Source organism: Calonectris borealis, chromosome 10 (genome assembly GCF_964195595.1).
Source record: "Calonectris borealis chromosome 10, bCalBor7.hap1.2, whole genome shotgun sequence".
Taxonomy (NCBI): domain Eukaryota; kingdom Metazoa; phylum Chordata; class Aves; order Procellariiformes; family Procellariidae; genus Calonectris; species Calonectris borealis.
Genome location: NC_134321.1, coordinates 20662733 through 20688330, shown reverse-complemented (window position 1 = coordinate 20688330; position 25598 = coordinate 20662733). Strand labels below are relative to the sequence as shown.

The 25598-nt window shown below is 44.3% G+C and overlaps 1 long non-coding RNA gene across 1 annotated transcript; it reads right to left on the bottom strand.

Annotated features, from left to right (window-relative positions):
* Positions 1 to 10581: 10581 nt before the first annotated feature.
* LOC142086002 (uncharacterized) lies at positions 10582 to 25394 on the bottom strand. The gene is made up of 3 exons (XR_012674939.1): positions 25302 to 25394; positions 10888 to 10945; positions 10582 to 10773 (listed from the first exon to the last, which is right to left on the bottom strand). It is a non-coding gene; the product is annotated as an uncharacterized LOC142086002 (long non-coding RNA).
* Positions 25395 to 25598: the final 204 nt, after the last annotated feature.

The following is a 25598-nucleotide window of genomic DNA, read 5'->3' as shown; positions in this document are numbered from 1 at the left end:
CGGCTGAGGCGGCTCCCGGCTGAGGGAAACCTGCGCTCGGAGCCGCCGAGGTGTCCCGCTGTGGCGGTCCGGGGTTGGCAACGCAGGAAGGGAGAACGTTCTCCCTCGGCCGCGGGATTTCCCCCCGCACGCACAAAAAAGAAAAACCTGTAAAATCCTAAGAGTGAAATGAACTTCGAGCTCGGGGGGGGCTGCCGGCAGTCAGCCGGGCCCACACCCTCCGCTTAGGGCGAAACCCCGGGCAGGAGCGTTGCTGGGCGGCTTCAGTAGCGGCACCCGGCGCCTCTGCAGGGGCACCACCAACACCTCGGAAGCTTCAACTCGCTCCATGGAAGGAATACACTCTGAAGTACGTTGAGATACCAGTTCTTAAGACCATAAATAAATAAAAGTCCCCTCTTCTACTGCGCACTCCAACTGGGACAAAACTTGTAAATGGGCTCCCGTATGTCAAAGGAAAGTTAAGAATTTGAAAAAGTGTTATTACTGGCTGCCAACCGTAGCATCGTGAAATTACAAAACGTTTCCTTCCACCTATAGAAAGCGCTGAAAACAGCTGTGGAAAGGCTCTGGACAGTGAAAAATGGAACAGAATCCAGGAAAAGTATGAACAGAGAAAGATACTCTTTGTAGACTAGACATCTGCACACCTGAACCCCAACCACAACAGGCCGTGGGGAATGAAGTTCAGATCGGAAACAGTCTGAACAGGCCAACTGCCTCCGCTGCCTCCATGTAATGATTTTCAATTACTCCTTAAAACTTTTATACTAATACAAATGTAGGTAATTGATAAAAGCTAGCTTTCGATTTTGATTTTCAGGACTAGATACAAATCAACTCACTGGTCCGTACAGGGCAGTGTCTCAGTCTGCAGCTGAGGGACACATCCAGATACGAAGCATGCCACGTTAGACGGAATTCTCACCTGCACAGAGAAGCACAGGACTATTTTCTACACCGAATTCCGTACGTCACTCTAGAACAGCTAAAAGAGGAACTCAATCTGCATCAAACTCGGAGAAACAACACAGAAAATCTGAACTGAGGCCAGAGTAAGCAGGACTGACCAACAGGACAGGGAGAGACTGGGTGCACGTGCTTGCCCGGAGTCTCCAGTACAAACACGATGCAGAGATTCCTGCCTGTGTGGATCCGGGATGTTCTGTATCCAGGAGGGAAGTCTGAAGTGGCAGAAATCTGTTTAACCCATATTGCTTTCTAACCTATCTAAAAGCTATGAAAAGGCCTGTGACAACTCAGAACTAAAAGGAGGAGGACTTGGATTCTACCACCTGATGCAGCATTCCTTCAACTGAGCGTTTTATATTGTCATGTTTTGGAGTTTGTTGGGTTTTTTAAAAGAAAATCTAGTAAGTGTGATTCAAGACTGAAGACAGGTAGGTAAGAGAGAAATAAAACGTAGAAAAGAATAACTAATTCAGAGATTTTACTCATCTTACCATTATGGACCTTTTCTATACCCAGAAAACTTTCTTTGCTACGCAGACAGATCGATATTACTTTCAGGAAGTGTTTAATTTAATTTAACAGTGGCTTCTGTTAGTTTAGTTTGAACTTTTTTCCCCCAAATAGTGTAAGTTTACTTTAAAAAAATCCCAAAAAGGTTCAGACCACTTCAAGAGCTATTTCTTTATAAACATACTTTGTCAAATCTGAAAGCACTGCAGCCTCCCCCTGCTTTCACATTCCTTTAGATTACAGAGGTTGCTTTTTTTTTTGACAACTATAACTTGCACTTGCTCCAGTGCCAACTCCTTCAATTTTTGACTTTAGTTTGTAAAACATATAGGTGATAAGGCCAGTTGACTTTAAAAGGGAATACAGTACTATTTCTGAACAGAATTTAAAACAAACACTGCTTAAAAATATGTATTCTTAAGCAATGAAATACAGACAAATGTCGACAATTTCTCGTTGACAATGTTGACTCTGCAGTTACCACACATCCAGATTTTCACCTTGTTCCTCCCTGTATATTTTGTACTTCTTTACCCTTCACTACTAAATAATAATAAAATGTTATCTACATGGAAGTCTACTGTCCTTATTCATGCACGGCCTGCAATTGAAACCATTTGGGCCACAACACTGAGCTCGTTTTTCATAAGCAAATTGACCATAAAGAAGGGGTGAATAGGGAAGTCACCGTCATTCTTAGTAGTGCAATAGTTACACAGAGAGCCAAAAAAAACCCGGATTTGAAAACCAAGGGAAATTTGTGGCAGAGGGATGAAGGCCCAGCACGAGTAACTGGGACAGTCCCCAAACTGTAAGAATGAACGTCTCTGCTCTCATTTTTCACAAATTACTGTTTAAAAAGCCCCGATTCATCTGGAAAGGTTAAAGGGAAGAAACAAAACCCCAGAAAGCCTCAGGAGGGGGCTGCCCCCCCTCCTTCTCCCCCCGCCCCTCTAGCTAAACGCCAGCTCAAGCGCCCGCACACCCGATTCCTCTCTCCGCTACGGGCCGTGCCTGGGCCTCGGCCCGGCCTCAGCGCCGCCCGCCCCGCCCCGCGCCTCCATGGCGGCGGCTGCCGCGGGGCGGGGACCGGGCCTCGCCGCCCCTCCGCCGGCGTTGTGCCGGTTATCGTCGCCGGTCAAGCGATGGGCACCCCCCCCGCCGCCGCCGCCGGAGCGGGGCAGACCGGAGAGAAAGCCCCCCGGAGCGTGTGTCCTTCTCCGCCTCCGAGGCGTGAGGCGGCCCGCCGGGCCCCTCCTCGCCGTCACGGCGGGGAAGGCCTCCCCTCCCTGCGCGTTGAGGGGGGAAGGCGCGGTCAGCTCTCTCTCAGGCACGGCACCATTTTGTGGGCTACAAGCGAGAAGTTCACGCTTCCCCGGGGGTGGCGCCGGCCCTAGTCAGGAGTTACGGGGGAAAGAGGGCAGGAGGCGCTGGCATAGGGCGTCGCGGCTTTCCAGCGCTTCGTCATGGGCCCCGGACCGCTGCCGGCGGCGCCAGACGGTCGGCGCTTACGGTTCGGGGCGTCCCTTTCTCCCCTGTACCCTCGCTGAGCAGCGCCTCCCCCCGGCGCCATTACCCCCGCCCAAGTCCAGCGCCGCTCCGTGCCTCACGGGCGGCTTAAGCAGTTTACGTACTGCCACTGCAACGGAGAGAAGGGCAACCGCGCTTGCGCGGGGAACTGAGCGCAAAAGGTGTTCGTGAATAGGGGAGGAACAAAATAACGCTCCCGCAGCGTTGAGCCAAACCAAAACACCCCGGACGGGGGGAACGATCCCGGGATTAACCCGGGAGGCACGAGCGCGCGGCCCGGCGCGGCTCCTCGTGGCGCAGGGCGCCAGCGCTCACCGGGCACGGAGGGCGAGGTTTGGCGAAGACAGGCTTGCTGAGGAGCGGCTGTGCTCTCCCCCCCGCAGCGCGGCGGCAGTTGGACTGCGCCGGGCATTATAAATAGGGGGTGTGTGGGTGCGCGCTGCCAGTCGGCGTGGTGCAGCGGGCGGCTGTGTTGCGCAGTGCCTGGGGCTCAGCGCCTTCCCCGCACCCTCCCCTCGTTCGCTCCCCTCCCGGCTTTCTGGGCCTTGCCCCGGCCCGCCGTCCCCTGGCGGAGCGCTGACAGCCCGGTAGCGGCCGGCTGGGGAGTCGGCGAGATCATCTCTCCGAGGCGGCGGCTTGGAGCCGGTCAAGCTGCCCCCCAGCTCGCAGCCCTTCAGCCAGGCTATGCGCTGTAAAGGGGCTCCGCTCAAGAAAAAAACAGAGCGGATCGTGAAAAGGTAGAGGCGTCCGGGGAGGCCCCCGCCAGCGGGGACGCCGCAGGGCTCTCGGGAACCGGCAGCTCAGCCCGGGGCGATAAGGCGCAGCGGGGAGGCGACGGCGCTGGACTTGCTCGGCGGGGGTGTCCCGGCAGCTCTCCCGGCGGCGAGGAGCATGTGAGAGCGACGGGCCGCGATGCTGCGACGCGCGGAGCTGATCGTGTGCGGCGGCGGAGCGCGGCGCCCCCCCTGGCAGCCCGCCCGCGGCGAAGGGGTGCCGGGAGGCGCTTTCCCGCCACCGCTGAAGGGCGCCGAGCCGCGGCGGGGCGGCAGCCGGTCGCGCTGGCCCCCCGGGCGGCGCGGGAGGCACCCCGGCGTCTCGCGGAGGCTGCTGGGCAGCCGCACGCACAGCCACTACCAGCACTCCCAGCAGCAGCAGCAGCAGCACTGCCGCGCCTTCCGCCGCTGCCACCGGCCCGCGCGGCCGCGGGTGCTGCTGTCCCTGCGGCCCGTCAACGTCCTGGGCCGGCGGGCGCCGGGCATGCGGGCGCCCCGCAATACCAACCAGTTCCTGATGCGGGAGAAGTACCAGCTGATGCACCTGCGCTCGGACTCGGTGGGCACCGAGAGCGGCGGGTCGGACTGTGAGATGGACCCGCTGGACATGGACTCCTACCTGGGGGTGCTGGAGAACGCCCGCGGGGCGCTGATGGAGTGCGCCGGGGAGGCCGGGCCCGCCGCCCGCTCGCTGCCCGCCCCGTGCCGCGCCGGGGGCGGTGCGGCCGCGGACCCCCCGCAGGAGGAGAGCCAGCAGTACTTCCCCTCCGAGGACGATGTGATTGAGAGCGAGCTGTTCATGGAGAGGGACTTCGACGAGTTCTGCAGCAGGATCGCCTGAGCCCCCGGCAGACGGGCGCTGTCACGGACGCGCTGCTCCGGCTTTCCCTGGCCGGTTGCGGGCGGGCGGGGGGGAGGAAAAAGTCTGCTGACCGCGAAGCCTTTCCGCCTCGGGGGGGGTGGGAGAGGTTTATTTATTTCTCAGCCACCCCTTTGCGTTTTTGTCAGGGGGGGTTGGCTAATTTTATAAACTTGTGTGTGTGTGTAAAGAGGGGGGGAACCCCCGCACCTCCCTTGCCAATAAAGCGAACTTTTCTGAAGGCGAGCTCGGAGCGGACCGCGCTTTGTTCGGGGCGGGGGGACAGACAACCGCTGCCCCTCCGGGGGCGCTGGTGAGGCCCGGAGGGAGGGGGCCGTGGAGGCCGGGCCTCCGCCATCGGAGGCGGGGGGGGGGGGGGTGGGGTGTGGAACGGACGGGGTTGGGTTCTCCGGCGGCTGCCGGCCTGTTTACGTCCAAAATCAGCGCGGAAAAGTTTCACGCGTTGCTGGCCCTCGCCCGTTTCTAGTTTCCTACGGAAAAGTCGTTTAATTATCGCCGCGAGTGGAGGAAAGCCAGCTAAGGAAAAATGGCCCCTTAGACACCACCGTGGCGGGGAGCGGCGGCTGCCCTTGTTTTTAAGGGGGTGGGGAGGGGGCGGGAAGAAGCGGGAGAGCAACAGCAGCATGAAAACAAAACAACCCCGAGTGGACCGGAGCCCGGGCTCCGGGGGGGGCACAGCCCTCCCCGGCGCCCCGCCAGCCCCCCTGCCCGGCCCTGGGGGTGAACGCCGAGCCACTGCTCCTGCAGCTATTTACGACTCCCCTCCTCCTAAGGAATGCAATCAAAGCCGAGTGGCCCTTTGGACATGAGCTGCTGATTGCACCACTGTGCCGTTTTTCTACTGTAATTGGAGCGTTTTCGTGGCAGCTTTATGACAGCAGGGTTTTATTCCTATTTTACCAACTACAGCAGAGGGAGAAATGTCTAGAAAGAGATTTAAAGGGCCTCTGCACACTGAAAAATGCAGCTGAACCAAGTTCTCCAGAGAGACTTAGAATAGAATAGACTACTCCAGTTGGAAGGGACCTACAACGATCATCTAGTCCTACCGCCTGACCCATTCAGGGCTGACCAAGTTAAAGCAGGTTATTAAGGGCATTAATAACACAAGAAGGACATGGACCTGTTGGAGTGGGTCCAGAGGAGGCCACAAAAATGATCAGAGGGATGGAACACCTCTGCTATGAAGAAAGGCTGAGAGAGTTGGAGTTGTTCAGCCTGGAGAAGAAAAGGCTTCGGGGAGACCTTATTGCAGCCTTTCAGTGCTTAAGGGGGGCTTATGAGAAAGGTGGGGACAGACTTTTTAGCAGGGCCTGTTGCGACAGGACAAGGGGGAATGGTTTTAAACTAAAAGAGGGTAGATTTAGACTAGATATAAGGAAGAAATTTTTTACGATGAGGGTGGTGAAACCCTGGCACAGGTTGCCCAGAGAGGTGGTAGATGCCCCATCCCTGGGAACATTCAAGGTCAGGTTGGACGGGGCTCTGAGCAATCTGATCTATTTGAAGATGTCCCTGCCCAAGGCAGGGGGTTGGACTAGATGGCCTTTAGAGGTCCCTTCCAACCCAAACCACTCTATGATTCTATGATTCTAATAACTTGGGATTAAGTTTTCTGTTTTATACCTCCCATGAAGGGGGTAGCTAAGGTAAACATGAAACTCACCCAATCCCGAAGGAGCAGAACTAGGAGGCATCAATTCAGACTAGTAGGAAATTGGCTTGAAACAGTTAAAAGTTACTTTACACAACAGGCAACACATTCCTGGAACTTGTTGCTACAGAAGATAGGGGCAAATTGTATCAACTGGTCTGAAACAGGATTAGACAAATTAGTGATGACATGTCCACAAACAGAGCACTGATAGTATATGTTGGGGGAGTAAGAATATAGAGGAGACTGTGGAAGTGGCTGCTGACGGGTGTTGTCCCCAGACAGCCCAGCCTGTGCCTGCCAGCACTGCTGGGGACAAGACACAGGGCCGGGTGAGCCACAGGTCTCACCTAGGGCCTTTCTTACCCTCTTAACCCCAATTACAGCATAGCTACAGCACCCCTGGAGCTGCACGATCGTCTTTGAATCATTTTTCCGTGTCCCTCCTTTTCCCTTCAGCAACCTGAGGACTGTCGCGTGCCTTGTGCTGTACCACCACGTAAAGATGTGGCGTGTGCTGTCTGTAGAGCTGGGAAAGTTGCTGCTCCTCTATGCATGCCTGTGAAATCAGAGGCCATCTGCGCTCCGATGTCAGAAGAACAAATGTAAGGTGTGATGTTGATTCGCAGATAATTGCGATTACAGGCACAGAGGCAGGAGTTAATCATCATCCTTAGAAAGGAAACCATATTTTAAGGCAAAATACTTGAGATTCCTTGTACCTCTGTTGCAATCCTATGAAACACAATGTCCAAAGACACCATTTTCTTCACCTTTCCTAAGAAACAAAACTGCTGAACACATTAAGACTAACATCATGGGGTTTTTATTTGGAAATAGCCATATGGTCCATACATCTAAACTTCAGGCAATATAGTCAATTTGTTAGATGCAAAACATAGCTCTTACTGGCAACAGCGGGTTTGTATCAGAACCATGCCTATATTGGGAATCTTACTCGACGGGAAGCTGTCCTGGAAGAGAGGTACAGGGACAAGCCTCTTATACAGGAAACCTCTTATAAATGAAACCTAAATTTGTACCCAGAAAAACTGCAAAGATTTGGTCTTCAGCAAGCTTGTATTTTATTAATGAATCTAGATCTGTAGTAACATGTTAAATTAATGGTTTGAATGCATGTTTTTCTTTTTCTTTTCCCTGACTTGCTATTCAAACAGGTATGACAAAAACTCACTTATGAACACTTACTTGAAACTTGGCCTTCGTTCTGTAGCACTGTTGGTAAATTTGCATCATAATATGGATCTGCTTGAACACAAGCAAGGTAAAACAGGAGTGTAAATTAATAGAACAGCATAGGGAAATAATTACAGGTCACATACTGCCTGACAGAATTGTAGAGATACCTTGCATTTGGAAAGTGAGCCCTATGTTCTCACCACTAGACCGAGTGATTTGCCATGAGCGATCCATTCGTGTTGAAGCCGTAGACGTACGTTATGGCACCTAGCCTTCCCCCTCCGCCAGAGCCTCCTTCTGCATTGACTTCTTGCACCACCCACCAGTTCAGACCGCAGTGCTCTGTCCTGCACAAGAGCATCAGACACCGCTTCAGGGGGGAAAGAAAGATGACACACATGGGATTCCCCCTTTCTCCTTTGAGTCAGTACAGTGCCTGTCTTTGGCCACCCACCAAGCAAAGCTGATACCAACACTGAGGAATCCTCCTGTACTGCCCTTCATCTCCACGCTCGCACACTCGCTTTCTCACTGCACACTTCTGTAGTTACCCTTGTCTCATCAGCAAGCCCCTATTCTCTTAAAGACCTTTTCTTGGTGTGTTGCTTGTATCACTTAGATCTGGCTTATTTGTAATTTTTTTTCTGTTTCCTTCCTTTATCACTCGAATTACGAATTTCTTAAGTGTTTGGAAAGTACCTGCCTTGTAATGGATGTAACCACAAATAACACCTGAGTATTAAGTTTGAAAGCACTTTACAAAGCTGAAATTCAAAACATAACAAAGTTAGTCAACATCAAAGCTGGGAAAAGAAACCAAAAGCTCTTACTTCAGAAGATCACTGATCAACCCACTGGCCAACAAACTCGCTCATCTTCTCAAACTTTACAGTGGCAAGTTTTACACGTGCATCAGCTGCTTCTAAGTATTTCTTGTGCCCCTGTCTCAAATCTGATTCACACACACAGGTGTTGAAGCAGATCACAAAACTACAGGAATAGTTCTCAAACTGATCAAGGATATCTTTGGACCCAATATCTATTTCATATTTTGAATCCTTAGCGCCTACATTTTGCTTCGATAAGTTCCTGGTTTGATTGTTGTAATCTATCATTGTATTACAGCGACACATTGAACACTAGCGTTTGTAGAAGCAGAGGTAGCTGAGAAGTACTATCAGTCAGGAAATACATGCCTGTGCTATGAGTCGCACCATAACTGTTGTATGGACATGATAAGACATTAAGTACAGGCTTGTAAAAACAGCAACATTTTTAGAAATATTTCTACTTCATTTTCATTTTTAAATAGCTTCACCAGTATAGGATTTTTCTTTTATAGCCACATTTCTCATATAGGTGAGCTTTACAAATTTAAACAAATTTTATTAACAGAACCTGATATATCAAGTCAGTAAATCACTGCATTTTTGTTAGGGGTACAGTTGGAAGTCCCTTACAAAATATGTACGAACTACTTGGATGTCCAAGGCAAATGGCAGGAAAGACATAGGGAGGCTCCGCTGACACAACACAAAGCCTTCTGTTGTAACCTGGGTAATTTACTTGGATGGCCGGTCTGTGCACAGGGTGACTTAGGATTTGGTAAACTTACCTGGAGAAAAAGGGCTTGGTAATATTTTGGAGGCAGCAGAACTTCCCTTTTATTATGCATTATTAAAATTTCAGCACATTCTGTTGAGCATGTAGATAAGCAGTTTGCATGGCTGCATAATTGTTTGAGATGTCCACAAGGCAGAAGCGCTCCTTTTTGTTGAGGAACAGGCGATGCTGCACAAAACCTGGAAGGCTCTCGATCACATTCACTAGAAAAAATTAACCATGATTGGAAGAAAATTGTCACCCAGTCACCCCTCATTTCCAACAATGCACCTGTAACAGATCTGAGGATGTTCAATTCAAACGTGGGGTGATAAAAAGGAATCTATTTTTAACTATCTGCTGTAATATGAGTGACCATTTTGCTGTCATATGTTTCAATTACATTCAAATGTCTCTGGTTAATTTTTCTTAGCTCTTGTATTCTTTTCAAGACAAAAACTGATGGCTAATAAAGTTCACATTTGGCCTATTTTATTTTTGCTGGATCAGGAGGTCCTTTTTCACCACGCAGAAAAAAAACCCACAAACTTGTCTTGAAAACATACACACAGTTCTGTAAAGACTGCAGTAATTTCACATCACCCTACAGATGACATTTTAGAAGGAGAGGAGGCAATTTTTTTAGCTACTTCTGTGACTTCCTGATCTTTGAGTTGTTTTCACACACATACCAAAATAAATATAAGTTAGAGCAGCATTAATTTACAAGCAAAGTGGTTACATATACAGTGCTACTTTGACAGATTTACCAATTCCTACCGTCTTTATCTTCAAGTCAGCTCCTTTCTCTTTCCCTTTCTAGTTCCCCTATCACCTTCCACATGCATATAATTATGCTAGTGTGCATGAGATCATTACACTGTATTCTATCTTTCTAAACAGCCTCTGAAAATATTTTTTCTTACTCAGGCTCGATATCTATAGTAAAAATGAAATAAAAAGTTTTTGCATAAGAAATCTAAGCAGATTCTGAAGAAGGAAAATAATAAAGAATCCCAACTGCAAACCACATCTTAGACTCACCAGTCATCCAGCCCTAAAGAAAGTCACTTTCTAGTGTCTCAAAGACCATAAGAAAAGGATTATACTGAATAATGTTCTCAACTCAGTTAAGAACATCGTGTTTAAGAAACTAAGATATACTTTCAGAAAAATAGGGAGAGAAGTCCAGAACCCAGACTAAGGTTCCCTACATTCTAATAGGATTTTGGGAACTACACTTATTTCACATTCTGGGTACACTTATTTCACATTCACATTAACCAGAAATAATACTATAAACTATAGTGTTTCTTTAGTGAAAAAATTCATGATGTATTGCACCATAAGCACATTCCTAGCTCTTGAAGGAAGTGGAGACACGGCAGGGCCCTTGCTGCCGCACATTGCAGACTTCGGTAGTTTAGTTCTTATGTACAAACGGTCATACATTGTTTTAAGGTAATGGAGACTTTTGTGCCTTGTAGGAAATTAAATACAAAGTGCAAGTCCTGGGGAATCCTCCTTGACAGTTTCTGCTGCAGAGGAGCCTGTGCTTTCAGGGACTGCACCGAACCAGAGAGTTCCTTCCAAGCCTGCATCCAGGCTTTCCGTCCTGAGAAGCAAGCAGAGCTAGGGCGAAGTGAAAAGGCCTGTGGAAATCAAAAGTAAAGCGAAGAACAGATATGAGTAACGTTTATTGGAGATGGTGGGACTCAAGCTACTGCAACTCTCCATTTCTTCAATCAAACTGGGGTATAACTTACCATCACTTATGGCCGTATTGCTGCTACGCCATATTCAGCTACAACATGCTGGTTTTAGCTGTGAAACAAGAAAAGTAAAGTATCATGCAAAGAGAAGCTTTCACCTGAAGTGCAACAAATACTTTTGCATTTCATATGATCGTTTATATTAATGATCCTTCTATCACGAAATTTTGTAGTGAAAAAGATCAAATGTTTTATGCAATTCAGAACCAGGCAATTAGTTCAGAAATAAAAACTTTATTTATGTTATTCTTCTGTTTCTACCTCTCCTCCTAGTGTTTCTTCAGGAAAAGAAACCCAAAGCCTAGCAGCAACAGATTTAAACTGAAATAAATAAATACACTGTCTAGCAGGATTATTCCCAGCCAGTTAAATGTCTTTTCCAGAAGATGAATACTTTATTTAATAGCAACAATTTAACGAAAAGTTGATTCAAAATAATTAAAATTCCAAACTCCAGAACAGTTCTTTTAAACATAAGCCAGCAACTTCTGCCAAGAATAAAAAAAAGCCTCCTTCTGGCATGCCCGAGCGTATCAGTCAGGTTAAGAAGTTTCAAAGAGGAAAGTACTGCAGAAGTGCTGTCCTACCAGTATCCCCATGCACTCCACTTGAGAGCCCAGTCCAGCTGGAAACTGAGCCAATGATCTTTGCTTCAATAAGAGTAGAAGGCCCCAAAATATCATGGTAATATGCTAATTTTGCTATTTCAAGGGTTCTTGCAAGAGTCAAGTCAGTGGTAAAAAATTTAAGAGTCAGCTATCCGTAACAAATGAGTCAGTGCAGCAGCGCTATCTGCTGCCAAGTTAAGGGCACAAAGTAGAGTTTTTCCCCTTCGTTACTATCGCAGAGACCTGCCTAGGCCAGCATTTCCTAATTACATTGCTCAATCCCTTTTCTTTCCACAAATGAACTCCATCATTCAGTTCCTGTCCCTAATTAGCCCAAAAAGCAGCAACCATGCAGACAAAGCTGTGCTGCTTCCAAATCTAGACCTGCTTCCATGCCCTTTCTGAATACCTCTTGTGCCGTTTCTAGAGTAGTATGCCCACTTCCCATTTTTGGGAAACATTGGAGAGAAAATTCTTTGCCTCCTGCGTTCATACAATCTGTTTCCAACAGGATTCTCAATACAGACTTGGATGGAGCAGGGTCACTTCTACAAAGCAGTGACTTAAGTCCATTATTTAAGTCCGTTTACCAGATCAGCGAAAGGTGCTGCTGCGTACCTGCCATGCACAATGAAGTTATCCTCTGCCTACCCACCGTGCACACGTTCTTGATCATGGAATCCGTCAGTAGAAGCATGAAGACAGATGGTTACAGCCTAGCGATGTCACACCTACTTTAAGTCTTACTGTGTTTACTGTGGTTCAAACGTCCAGCAGTCTTTCTGCATAGCAAAACCAATCAAATAATATTCAAAATCTACTTCAAGGTCACATCCGTTCTTATTTACCAAATCAGGACATAACATACAAAACTGAGATCAGTTCAATCAAGTCAGAGCAAAAGCTGGACTAGCACACTCTCTTCATCATCGTCATAGAAGACTGTAAGGAAGAGGAAGGGCAAGGCACAAATTACAAATGTACACCACTTTCCCCAAAAGCTCTTCCAAACTGTAACTCTTTTCATCCCAGGGAACCTTCCAAGTCAGATGTGGCTCCCTACATTTAGCAGTCCTCAGGATATTTCTATTCCATATACCACTTCATCTCTCAACACAGGTCGACCTTTAATACCCCTTGGAAATAAGCTTCACAAGTCTACCAGGTATTGCGTCGAGTACATGCCTGACTCTGCTAGGCTTATGCGATGTCTCCAGAGTTCTTCTATTAGAGGAGGTGCTGAACAGCTAGTCTTTATCTAATCTCACTAATGGTTTTGTAACCTTTGTCACATCCCAAGTTGTCTCTTTTCCGAACTGAAGACTTCTAGCCTTATCATCTCTTTCTCACACTGATCAACCCTCTGATCCACGCAGAATTATTGCAAGGGTTGCATCTGCTCTTGCAGACTTTCTAATCAGTTGCTCTATATGAGTCACTGACACTATCTAAAAATTTATTATCTAAAAACTTAGTCTTTGCATTTTGTCTTGTAAAATTACATGTGGCTTGTACTTGAAAATGTCTTGCACCTAGAAAGGTCATCTTATATAACTGAGATTACTTCATCGTAACCAAAAATTATTTGGTTTGTAAATTAATTTTACCGTAGAACAGTTGCAATGAATTCAATGTTTCCCCTTTTTAATGTAAGAGCTGCCAACAGGATGTTTCTAAAGAAAATGCAACTAAATGTAATTTTAAATAGAGAAAATTTTGGTTCAGTATCAGGAAGGAAGGAATATTTCAAATGTTGTAATGTTTGCCAGATGAAAAACTTCCTGTGGTTAACTGAATGTAGGTGTCATGTTAGATTTACTAATTTTTATGTTACAACGTAAAAGTAAATTCAGCAATTTGTAAACAAACAAGAAGTATTTGCTTCCAAATGTGAAAAAAACCAGAAAGAAAAATAAGATCACAACTACTCTCTGGTAGTCCTTATTAATACACACTATAGACAGAAAAAGTGTTTTATAATGATTTTACAAGCCTTGGGGGGGGGTAAGAAAAAAGAAGAGGGAATGTGACATTTTCCTATCGTATTACAGACATATCGCTACAGTCTCACCTTGTGGAAGAAATGCAGTGCATATCATAGTTCCAGATAAAATTCATCATTTTAAACAGCAAGACTATTGAAGCGTGTTTTCGGTAGACTTATGCCTGGTTGTTGTCTGAATTATTGTCAACGTTTTTATCCCAATTTTGCATCGCGAGTTCCTCCCTTACTGATGACTGTCTGAAAACTGACACAGAAGAGAAACTTTAACTGAGAGCTACATCTGGGGCTTGCTTTTGTGGGTTCTTTGATCCACAGGTTGAGTTCATATTGCATTCCTTAATACGGCATCAGGCTATCTGTATATTTTATCATCTTCAGAAGAGAAATGATTGGTGTGACCTACCTTTGAGATCTCTACATCTCTCTCGGCTCTAAAAATTATTATAAGGGACAGATAACAGGACATGTGCAACAACATGATCCTTAAGAGACAAAGCTAGAAAAGAAAAATAATCAATAATATATATTTCAAAATATTTGAACAAATGTTATTATTCTGTAGCTTGTATTGAAGTACTTCCAGCGTTAAGCTTTACAAGCACACACAAAAAAGTGCTATCTTTACTGAAAACTGTACGTTAATGCAGTGTTAGTATTCGTGCAATTTTGTAAATAGATTATGGAAGAATTTAGCTTATTTTCTCTTTTCAGAAAAGTAGGGTGGTATGCATCTATGACTGATATTAAAACATATTTGAATAGCTTTAACATATCAGCAGAAAATGTTACCATCTGATAATGTATAAAATTAAGCAGAGCACGATGATGATTATTGTGATGATTATAAACAGCATTGTGATGATTATAAACATTGAGTTTGGGATCCTACCCGAGTTTATGCTGCTTCCACAAATGTTTTCCAATGGGGGAAAAAACCCAAACACACACATCCCAACAAGCTGTTTATTCTTAGCCATTGACATTAACATTGACCGGTCACTAAGTTTCAGAGGTAGGAACTTTCTCACTTTCCTCGCAGTATAATATATATACACATTGCATCAATGTGAGTTATCCAACCGCTAACCTGCTTATGACCTGGTTTATATCATTGTTTACTCCTGATCCTTCCATACCAGCACTCAGAGAAGCTGCACATGCATGAGTAAAGAAAAAATTTGGTAGGTCTCACAAATACCAAGGAAATACTGGATTAAAACAGACCCTTTTATTCTGATTGCTCCTTAGTTCAATTTCTCTGCATCCCTATTTAACTAACCCACGTTATGAGAAAAGGCAAATCTTCTCATCTTTCAAGAACTGCTTTAACCCATCTTACAGATAAGCCCTGTTACACACTTCAGACCATCAAGAAATTCTCCCTATACACAAGAGAACACATTTTTCCCCTCCTGTAACTGATTACTGCAAAAATTGGAAAGTATTAGATATCTATCCAAGGATACCTACGTAAGAGATGCAGTGGCAAACGTATTAGCCTTCCAGAACATTAGACATCCTCCCATACAGGTTTGACGCGTCCCCTTTTTGTTCAGAGAGGAGAAATGAGTCAGGCACACGAGAATCTGGTTTGCCTTTGGATCTAAGACAAGTACTGTTTAATTACCATTAAAAAGCATACAAGCATGAAAGAAGCAATAAGCATGCACGGATTATTTCTTTGCTAAAACTTTCATGAGGAAAGTTGCTCCTGAAGGGCTGGGGAAAGGCAAGGCCACAGATTTACTCTGCCTTTGCCAGTCAAACAACGCAAGTGTTGGTGTGTATACTGATTCTTTTATAGGCTAGTATCCGGTATATCAACACAAAATGCTATTAAAAAAAAAGTTTGAGTTGGACACTCCCAAAATTGTAAGACTTGCTTTTATTACTGATTTTATACTCATTGATTATTTTGGGTTTCATTTGAGGAGGAAGTTTAGGAGGAGAAACTCCCCTCCCCTTCAGGGGTTTATAGCTTTGAAGGGAAAAATGCCAGGCTTCTAAACGTGTGGCATTTTAGGGATACAAATCCAGCCTTAAAAAGTACAAGCAAGCTTTCTCACTAGTGATCAGAAGGGATTCCTCATATTTCTATTTTCTGGAAGTCATTTCTTGTGTTCCTATTACTCCATTTAGTATCCTCCTGCTCCAACGTCCTCCTTTCCCCCCCATTCCCCTTCTGTTCCTAACGATCACCTGTTTCTCCCCTTTCCTCCACACCTTTCATTGTCTCGTTCTCCTTACTGTTCCTACACACCAGAACTTGGTCTCAGTAGGACTGTAGGAGATGGTGGGCATCATAACAAGAAGCTGCTTCACAGTCACACTGTTTGGATAGGATGACCAACCTGCTGACTTCAGCAATAACAGGAACTTGTTGTCTTCAATTACAAAAAAAAAAAATCACAAGATAGCAAAGTTTAAGAACACCAGAAATACATTACTGGTCAGACCAGTGGTCCATCCAGCTCAGTATTTGATCTCCAAGAGCAGCAAGAGAAGTTCTCCAGAGGAAAGCACACATCTGCCTGCTTTCTCCCGTTCGTTTCCCTCATACTCCCCTAACATCTACTACTGGTACGCTAACCGTTCCCAGTAGTTTATGGATCCGTCATTACAAATTTGTCTAATGCCTGATTAGACCAACTGATACAATCTGCCCCTACGCTCTCTCACTGGGGCAAGGAATAGAGTCTGTTGCGTAAAGTACTTTCTTTTAACTGGTTTAAATTTATGCCCCCTCTTTGTTCTACCCTTTTGTGATTTAAGACACAGCTATTTCATACAGGAAGCACTACAAACATTTAACGACTGTCAAAAATATGGAACTGTTCTAAGACCACTTAACTATTACCCATTTTCCCACAGTTATTTAGGGCAGAACAGCCTTAGCACTGCCTTGTAGCCTACCCTTATGCCAGGCAGGTCTACACTGGTGCTACCGCAGCCTTACACCAACACTTTGGACCTAATTCAGCTTTGACTCGAACGCAGCTCCTAGCAAAGCCAGCAGGAGCTGTGTCTACACTTGTCAGGACTGAGTTTGTCCCTGTACGCCTACAGTTTTCCGTCTTCTGCATTTCGTCCTCCAAAATTCTCTGGGTTTTGAAGAGGATCGGGAAGTACGCGTTGACTAGGGGAGACCTCGCGCAGCCGCGTCTGCCCGGTCGCTGGGTCTCGCAGTCACGGCCCGTTCACTTTCGAAACTGGAAACAAACAGGAGTGCAGGGCACTAGTTTCTCAAAGAATGTACAACTAACTGCTGCCAGATGATTTTTTTTTTCTTTTTAAAATAAATCCGTACTTACATTACCTTCCCAAGCCCTCAGTCGCTATTTCGACATATTTTTTATCATTTAATATTATGGTTTCCATATTCAGGAAATATCAAAATGACAAAAGTAAGAGCTAAATTGTGAAGTAATATAACAGGAAAGGAAAGAAGAGTTAGATATCTACGTTTAAATACTTTCAGTGGCTCAGTAAACCTGCTGAGCCAGCACTATGCTCCTCTGAAAAACAACTTTAAACCAAAATCCTTGCATAAACCAGTTTCTTCATTTATAATAAAATCTGTTAGATTAGCAAATTTAGGTTCATATTAGTCCATTATGATGGCCTATCTAGTACATAGCAATACTAGTTAGAATTACAGAAGAGATCTCTGCAAATCAATTTTTGGAGTAGAGACAATTAGTCTCTAATTCTATTTATCTTTAATCTACTGCTCTGCTCTGCCTTCATAAATAAGGTGGCCAAACCCAAGACAAGCTAAAGGCTTCACACATCAAAATATAACCTCTCCAAAACATACCTTAAATGCATAACAGTTTGCGTTATCTGGGAAAGAGAAGGAGAGAGTGGAACAAAAACTGTTACAAGCACTTCTCCAACTCTGGGGCTGCATGATGCCCACTGCAGAGGAGTGAAGCTTTAGGACAGCGATGGCCACATTTGCCTGGTGCAGGTTTTGTTCATCTGTAAGCACCAGCCACAGAGAGCAAATACGTACCTAGCGGTGGTGCATGTATTAGAACTCGGTTTCAGGTTAGAATCAATTCTTACTTAGGGAAACAACACCTCTGTAACACAAATAAAAGACTAACACAGCCTCTAATTTTAGAAAACAGCTTGCATGGGATTTGCACATGATTCTGAGAGGTGACCTGCTTTTTATTTACTGGATCAGTGTTTCCTAACCTTTTGGATGGTATTTTGAAGAGTTTTAAGAGACACTAAACTGAGATGAGAAAACACGGGCAGCACCGAGGCACTAGGAGCCAGCACCGCTACGGAGTGGAAAGGGTGCGCAATTTGCTTCCCCATGAGCCTGCAACTCTGTCCCCATGAGGTCCGGCATCCTCAAGCCTTTACTACTGGGAAAAAGGAAAAGGGGAAAAAAAGTATCAACAGTAGTTTAACATAAAGTAACATGTTAAACTTAACAACTTTAACTTAATCTAGTTAAACACGAGCAAGAAACAATTAAGTTCCCATAGAAAAAACAAATTGGCTTCCAATCAGAACTAGGAGGAGGTTTGGCTTTCAATGAGTTTTGAATTAGAACTTAACACAAGCTGTAGTGGAAGCGTCCTGTCCTAGCCTGGCTGCCTTGGAGACCCCCTCCGAGCAGTCCCAGGGCAGCTCCCCAGCACCCGCTCTCTTTAACGCCCTTTCTTTTCGTGCCCGGGGTGGAAACAATGAGCCACAGTGCGCCAGCAGTCCTCCAGCTACCTCAGGCAGAGTTACGTTTTTACGTCATTACAGTTTTGGTTGCTAATTTGACTTGTGTAAATTGCGAATGTGTGCTGGTTTTGGCTGGGGTAGAGTTAATTTTCTTCACAGTAGCTCGTACGGGGCTGTGTTTTGGATTTGTGCTGACAACAGTGTTGATAGCACGGGGATGTTTCGTTCCTGCTGAGCAGGGCTTACACAGAGTCGAGGCCTCTTCTGCTCCTCACCCCACCCCACCAGCGAGGAGTTGGGAGGGGACACAGCTGGGACAGCTGACCCCAACTGACCAAAGGGATATCCCATACCATATGACGTCATGCTCAGCATATAGAGCTGGGGGAAGAAGGAGGAAGGGGGGACATTGGGAGTGATGGCGTTTGTCTTCCCAAGTCACCGTTACGCGTGATGGAGCCCTGCGTTCCTGGAGATGGCCGAACCCCTGCCTGCCGAGGGGAAGTAGGGAATGAATTCCTTGGTTTGCTTTGCTTGTGTGTGCGGCTTTTGCTTTCCCTGTTAAACTGTCTTTATCTCAACCCACGAGTTTTCTCACTTTTACCCTTCCGATTCTCTCCCCATCCCGCCGGGGGGAGTGAGCGAGCGGCTGGGTGGGGCTTGGTTGCCGGCTGGGGTTAAACCATGACAGAATGAATTGTCTGTGCTGTAAAAGGTGGACGGGGGAGCCAGCGTACAGCATAGCAGCCCTGAGTTTGCTAAAACCATGCTCCCAAAATTTCATTTTGTGAGATATGTGAAGCCAACGCTTTTTGAAGAGTCCCTTCAGTACAACAGTTCCCCAAGAAGCAGGGCCTCAGCATTTGACCGCTGAAGACATGAACCCAATGAAGTTCAGTACGGAAGTAGGGTCATGAGCCTTGAAACTGGGATGAACAGCACCAGGGTTTAGAAATGGCTGCTCTTGCTGGTACAGTTGAATTAAAACCCTAACAGTAGGGATCCACGCCAAGACGCACTGTTTTACATACAAAATAGAAGAAGAGCTAAGCGGCACACACCAGTCAGCCTCCTGACTCACTGCCTCTGCCCTCACATGAATATGACTAGATTTGTTAATGTTTGGTAGGGTGGTTTTTTTATAAATAACTCCTATTACTGCTGACCAGCATTGCCCTTTGAACACCTTCCTTCACAGTCTCCTCCTGAAGTAACCTGCATGTTTTTCACTTTCTCATCTTCCCTTGTCTTCCCTTTTCAATTTTTCAGCCATTAATCTCTCCACTGGGTTGTTCGTTTGGGTTTTTTTTGGGTTTTATTTTTTTCTTTTTCTTTTTTTTTCTTCTGTGATTTTATGAGAAAATGATAACCAATGCATGAGAAGTTTACAGTAGAAATGGCTTAACAAATTGGACCTGATTTTTCTTCTCTGATTTAGTGGTGAAAAAGGCAAAGCAGGACACAGACCCAGGAGGGCTGCAGGGAGGGTGCTCATCAGCTGAGACACAACAGAGAAGAGTTATACTTATTCAGACCTATGCTGCACCTGAGCTGTTTAACTCTCCTGAAGCACTGGGAAGTGCTCTCCAGCACTAACTTTCTATTGCCTGTTTATTTCTGAATCAGACTCCCATTGTGTCCTAGATTATTTAAATTTCCCCATTATTCAAAATCCACAGTTCCTGTCCTTGCATTAGCCTGGATTCTACTTTGAAAAAATACTTCTGGATATCAGAAAAAACGTTGCCTGGAAAAAAGTATTAAAATTTAGATTGGGCTAATGTTTGAATGCTTCAGGAAGTGTTTTCTTTCTGGTGACAGGAAAAAAAAGCACACAAAGAAAAAGGTTTTCTGCTTGCTTCTCAGGACGGGCTTAAGGTTTATTTTCTATTTCTCCCAGATTTCTAGGATTCCAATAGCCCTGAAGGGTTCAGCTCCATCCAGCTCTGTCTCACTGGCACTTTCCGTGCACTTTCTGTGCAAGTGAGATGCAAAGTCCCCGTTCAATATATGCTGGCTGTGAAGAGATCCTTCATGCCAGTACCTCTCATCAGTTCTGAAAGTACTGGCCTTAGTCATGCTTGCACGGCCCAACGCATTCACAGGTTTTGTTCAAGAACACTACAGAAAGAAGCAACCCTTCTTTAACTGCAGAGTGTTTGCACAGCAACTGCTATTTTTTATATGCATCAGAGTTGCTGCGCATCTGCCACCGTTGCTGTGTCCCTCCTGCAGGTGTTCAGTGCTCCCCAGACACATTGGATGCAACTGCTGCACGTGTTGCATGCGTTAAACCGCTGCTCTGGGGTGTACAGCACAGCCGACTCCTTTCGGACACGCCAGTCTTGCTGCTCATTCATTGCACAGCTTTTGGTACACCCTCCTAGAAATTCTGGGCAAGAGTACTAAAGGGCTGTGTTTAGAAAGCAACAAAAGAAAGATTTTGCCATTGACACTACAAATGATTAGCTAATAAATGGCATCAAACTCAGTGTATTATAAGAAATCAGAATCACACATTTTCAGGTATTCTGGAGTGGACAGTAAAGTAGGGAGCATTGCCTCTCATCTAGACCATGTTCAAAGACCCATAGTCAGGCAACTCGTTCCATCTCTTCTCTGCACCCTGTTTTCATACAGACCGTCTACAGTAAGAGTCAGAAAAATCTCACTCGGGTATCTGTCTCTCTTCACTACGGAAGAGATATGTGTGTCTGAACATGGCCCCAGGAATCTAGAATTAATGAATATTTTATAGTCACATTCAAAAAAAATGCACATAAATAAAAGACTTGCTTAACTGATATTTATCCACAGCTGCTACCATAATAGGAAACTAAGTTAATTAAAAACATCAGCAACTATAGCTAATAGGGGAAGTGGAATAGATAAATACAAAATGCACACAACTGTTATTGTAAACTTTCATTATGACAAAGAGAAGCACTAGTTTTCCAGAGTTGTCAAGCTAGAAAATTTTGATGTGGATTAATTTATCCATCACTAAAAATAAAATGAATTTATTACATCATGCACTACTCAGCTGTTAGCTCATTTTGATCAAAAATCAAAACAAAATCCTGTTAACAGTTCAAACCAGGATGGCCCTGTATCTCACTGGTAGAGGAATAAAGGCCATTATTCCAATTTGGTTAGAAACTGGAGATACATGAGACAATTTATATTGCTAGCGTTGCTTCAGATGGTATTTGTGACCCTTAACCAGCCCCCTTAACCTCTCCATGCCTCAGATGGAAGGCGTGGAGGAGGTTATTTCTGCGGAAGTAACACTTACCTCTTTCCCAAGCTGGAATCTCTGAATGATTATCTGTGAAATGCTTTGGTTTTACGGATCGGTTTTGATAAAGGATATTCTTACAGTACAATATTTTTTAGTCATATATACCATTCCAATGCACCTATGAAACAAGCTTGAAAAATGCACTCTGTATTGTACAGTATTGGAGAGAGAAATGCAATACAGTAATTTGTAACAGAGCTAAAAAAGATTATCAGATGACAAAAAAAGGGGAAAATAGGGAAAACTCAACTTCTGTGTTATAGCACCCACCCTCAGCTTCCCCCGGAGAACTATGTCTCAGATATTTTCCCTCAGTGACCAGATGACAGACCTTGCTACTACAGACCGGGAACCAAAGAGACGGCTTCCTAGGACAGCCACTATAAATATGACGTCACATTAATTAACCTTTCTTTTATTCTTCTGTATGAGTAATATTACAATGGAAAGTCTAGATAATATGCTCATTAACTTTTCCATTCTTTGAACCAGTAAGCTGTCAAATTCAAGCAAAAGTATTTGAAATAAGCTTAATTTGTCTCATTTTTCACTTGGTTATCTGCTCGGCATAAGAGACAACTTGTTTCTGATACGTGAAGCAACAATTCTACAACACGTACTAACCTGAAATTTTCTCTTTTGTACCTATTTCACCATAAAGTGGCTCATTCAATCAAGGAAGGCCTTTAAGCAGATAGCGGAGCTGCAGCCATGACTAAGTGACAATAACGAGACTAGACAGCTTAAAACCTTGATATTGTTTCTGCTTCATACCCAAGCTGACACCCCACTGAGATCCTCCCACATTTGCCTCCCTTTATGGTACTGCAAAAGGCACAGCTCATCACAAATAACACCATTAATGAGATTTCTATTGGGATTGCAATACATCTTTCTATTGGGACCATTTGGACACTACTATTTGCCTAATTATTCCTCTCCTAATTAATTCTACTGGCAGTTGTAGATCTTCAGTTACATAAATACTCTCCTGTGTTTGCTCAATTAAGTGGAAGGATTCCTGTAACCTAATATGTTAACATTAGGATAAAACCAGCTGCATAACCTCCGCCCAATACAGAAAATATTGGAGCGCTCTAAAGGAAAAGCATATCAAAGCTCCTTAGAGCTCTATTTTTTCCCCAAAATAAATAGTGCCTTATAATTTTCAAAAGTATATTACAATTCTTTTTTCCATCTTTCAGAGCTGGTAAAAGGTACCAGACTGCCAGTGAGTACAAAATAGCTACATGACAAGGAGCTTTAATACAACTTTACTACACCGAATGATACCACTAAAGCCTTTAAAGGTTTAGAGAAGGAAAGAGTTCAGCACTCTGCTACATTATTCAGCACTTAACATATAGCTAGGAATGATAAAAAGAAGTACTTGTGTATAAGCCTAGGTATTTTGTCTTCATGGCTTCCATTCAGTGGAGAGGCAGGTAACTCATTTACCTAACTCTTCAGAGGAGCCTGCAGCACTGTCAGTGTTGGCCTTGTCTCATGAAGTCTGGCCAAAATCCACTTTTAGGAGATCCACAGACAAATGGATTTCTCCCAGCAGGAAAAGGAACTTCATTCTGCAAAAGGACAAACCCTCTAGGACTGACCGCGTGGCACACGTCAGGTAAGCGTTAACGGACTATTCCAGCTGCTGCACTGGCAGACCGTTTATCATCCCAAGCACTCCTCCTCGACTGCCCGTTCCACGTAATACGTTGGGTTCAACGCATGCTGCAGACGTGCACCTTTTTTTGAACAATGATAAACAACTTAGACGAATGACTTCAGTAACTTCACGTCACCAGTTTCCGTACTTTCCAATGTGTGCACAACAACCTTGTTTGGTTTGGCTCATGACTAGTAATTTACATAAAAATTTGCCTTTTGAGGCCAGAATTATATGCCAGCAGGTAAATACTTCAGCACTACAGACAGAATTAGCTTTTATGAAATGACAATCTAAAATCTGTGGATATGTTTACAACTAGTAGCTCCTTTAAATTCCATCCTGAGTGTCTCAGGATGCTGGTTGTGACTATCGTTCAGTTATACCATAGATCTGGTAATGCTAAATATTCCTATCAAGAAAGATTGCCATTATGGCTAAGTAAAAGTAGAACAAGTGTTTTAACAACTCCATTGCATTTTGACAGTTCTCATGATTACTGTACTTTTAAAACAAACACCTTATGACACATGTACAGACTGCTCACAATGTCTCTATTGACTCTCCCTTATCACAGACTTATTTAAGTTTCCAGTTGGAAGCCATCAGCTTTGAAAGAGCTGGTGAAGTGTTTTCATGAGGTGTTGGCTTAGAGCTCCAATTTTAATACTCAAAAGGAATAACAGTTGATAACTACCAGCCTCCAAGGCTACATGACACACATTACTTTTTAAGAACATAAACAGGATTATTTAATGTTACAAAACAGAATTAGATTTTTCATTCTCTGGGACTGTAAAATTATTTCAATATGGATTAGCTCTAGGTTTTCTAAACATTATCAACATTATCAATTCTAGTCAATGCAAAAACTTCCAACTGTGTCAGTTAAGACTGCAATTAAGAAAAAATCAAGCCAATTAACCAAAGAGCCTCACAAGATAAAGGTGATACCAAGTTCTTTCTGAAGGACACATCCCAGTTAATACAAGACTCCTGTTTAACTGTCCAGCAATGAAGTGCATTCTATTACTTGGCATTCCTGCTTATTTGGAATTGTACAAACAGAGCTTCTCCTCAGTAGGTTAGGCGTGGATTTTACGTTAGTCATCACAACGTAAATAACAAATCTTAAACCCCAACCATGGATGCGGCGGATTAAACACACAACCAAAAAAAGACTGCTTTGAATTTGTATCTCAACAGTTACGAAGCGGGAAAAAATCTTGATAGGATAACCTTCCATAAAGATCAGGTTCCTTACAATCAGGTAGCTTCTCTTTCAGTGAAATTACATGGTTCAGAATGTCCTTGTCCTGTCTTCACCACAAAGATGTAGTCTTGGTTCCTAAAGCGAGGTGTAGACATTTCTTTCCTCCAAACCTAATCTGATCCTTGGTATTCAGGACACCAAAAGAACTTCTTTGCAGAGTTCTTTTCCACACCTGTTAACTTCTACAGCCACATTTTTTCATTCAGTTCCTCATATATATGTGTTTAGAATACAGCATGTTTGATTTAAGCCTACTTGATTTGGTATTTTGTTTCAAACACAATGCAGAGAACAGGTTTATTGCCCTGCTACAAGCCAACTTTGGCCTCTCTCCCAGAACACATACACCCTCTTGAACCTCTCCCTTTCACCCAGATCAGCACACAATCCTCCAAGCACATTTCAGCAGGAATGACAAAATTCAAACTCAGCTATAACTTTTGAAATAGATGGCTTCTTGCAAATACCTGTATACTGTATTAAAAGATGCACTTTTTTTCCCCCTAAACTATCTTGTCCATATTCCAGAGGCTATGCTTTCCTCTGACCACTTTTAGAGATGGTCATCTTACTACCTTTTTTGCCAGCCTGATCTATCTTTCCAAGATGGTCTGACTGGTATACATCTAACTAAACTCTGAACTCAACTTGGATTTGATCTCAACTTTTATTTAACTTTGAAATACACTGGTTTTATTTAAGACTTGAAGGGTTAAGGGAGTTAGAGGTAGGGAGACACTAGTATGTTTTTCTAATTATATCAGCTGATTTTTAAAAAAAGACATTATCTCTATTTTAAAAAAATTGTGTTTTCTCTCCAATATACAGATTGGACATGCAGTCAGTGAATAGGTAAGTACCTGAACTTGCTTCATTCATTTCTGAGGCAGAAGAGGCAAGAATCTTCCATTGTGCTGTAACACCTCAAGTTGAAAACTGCAATTCAGGTACAGTTCTCCTTCCTTAAAGGGAAAAAAGAAAAATCATTCATCTGATGATGACCAGGAAAGAGACGAGCAATTTGTGGTGAGCTAAAGTCAGTATAAAACATTCAGATATAGATCATCTTCCTGAATTGTACCTCCTGCTGTCCCAATTGTCAAAATGAAGATCTACATGTTCCCAGAAGTGCAGTTCTTCACAAAACCCAAAATATG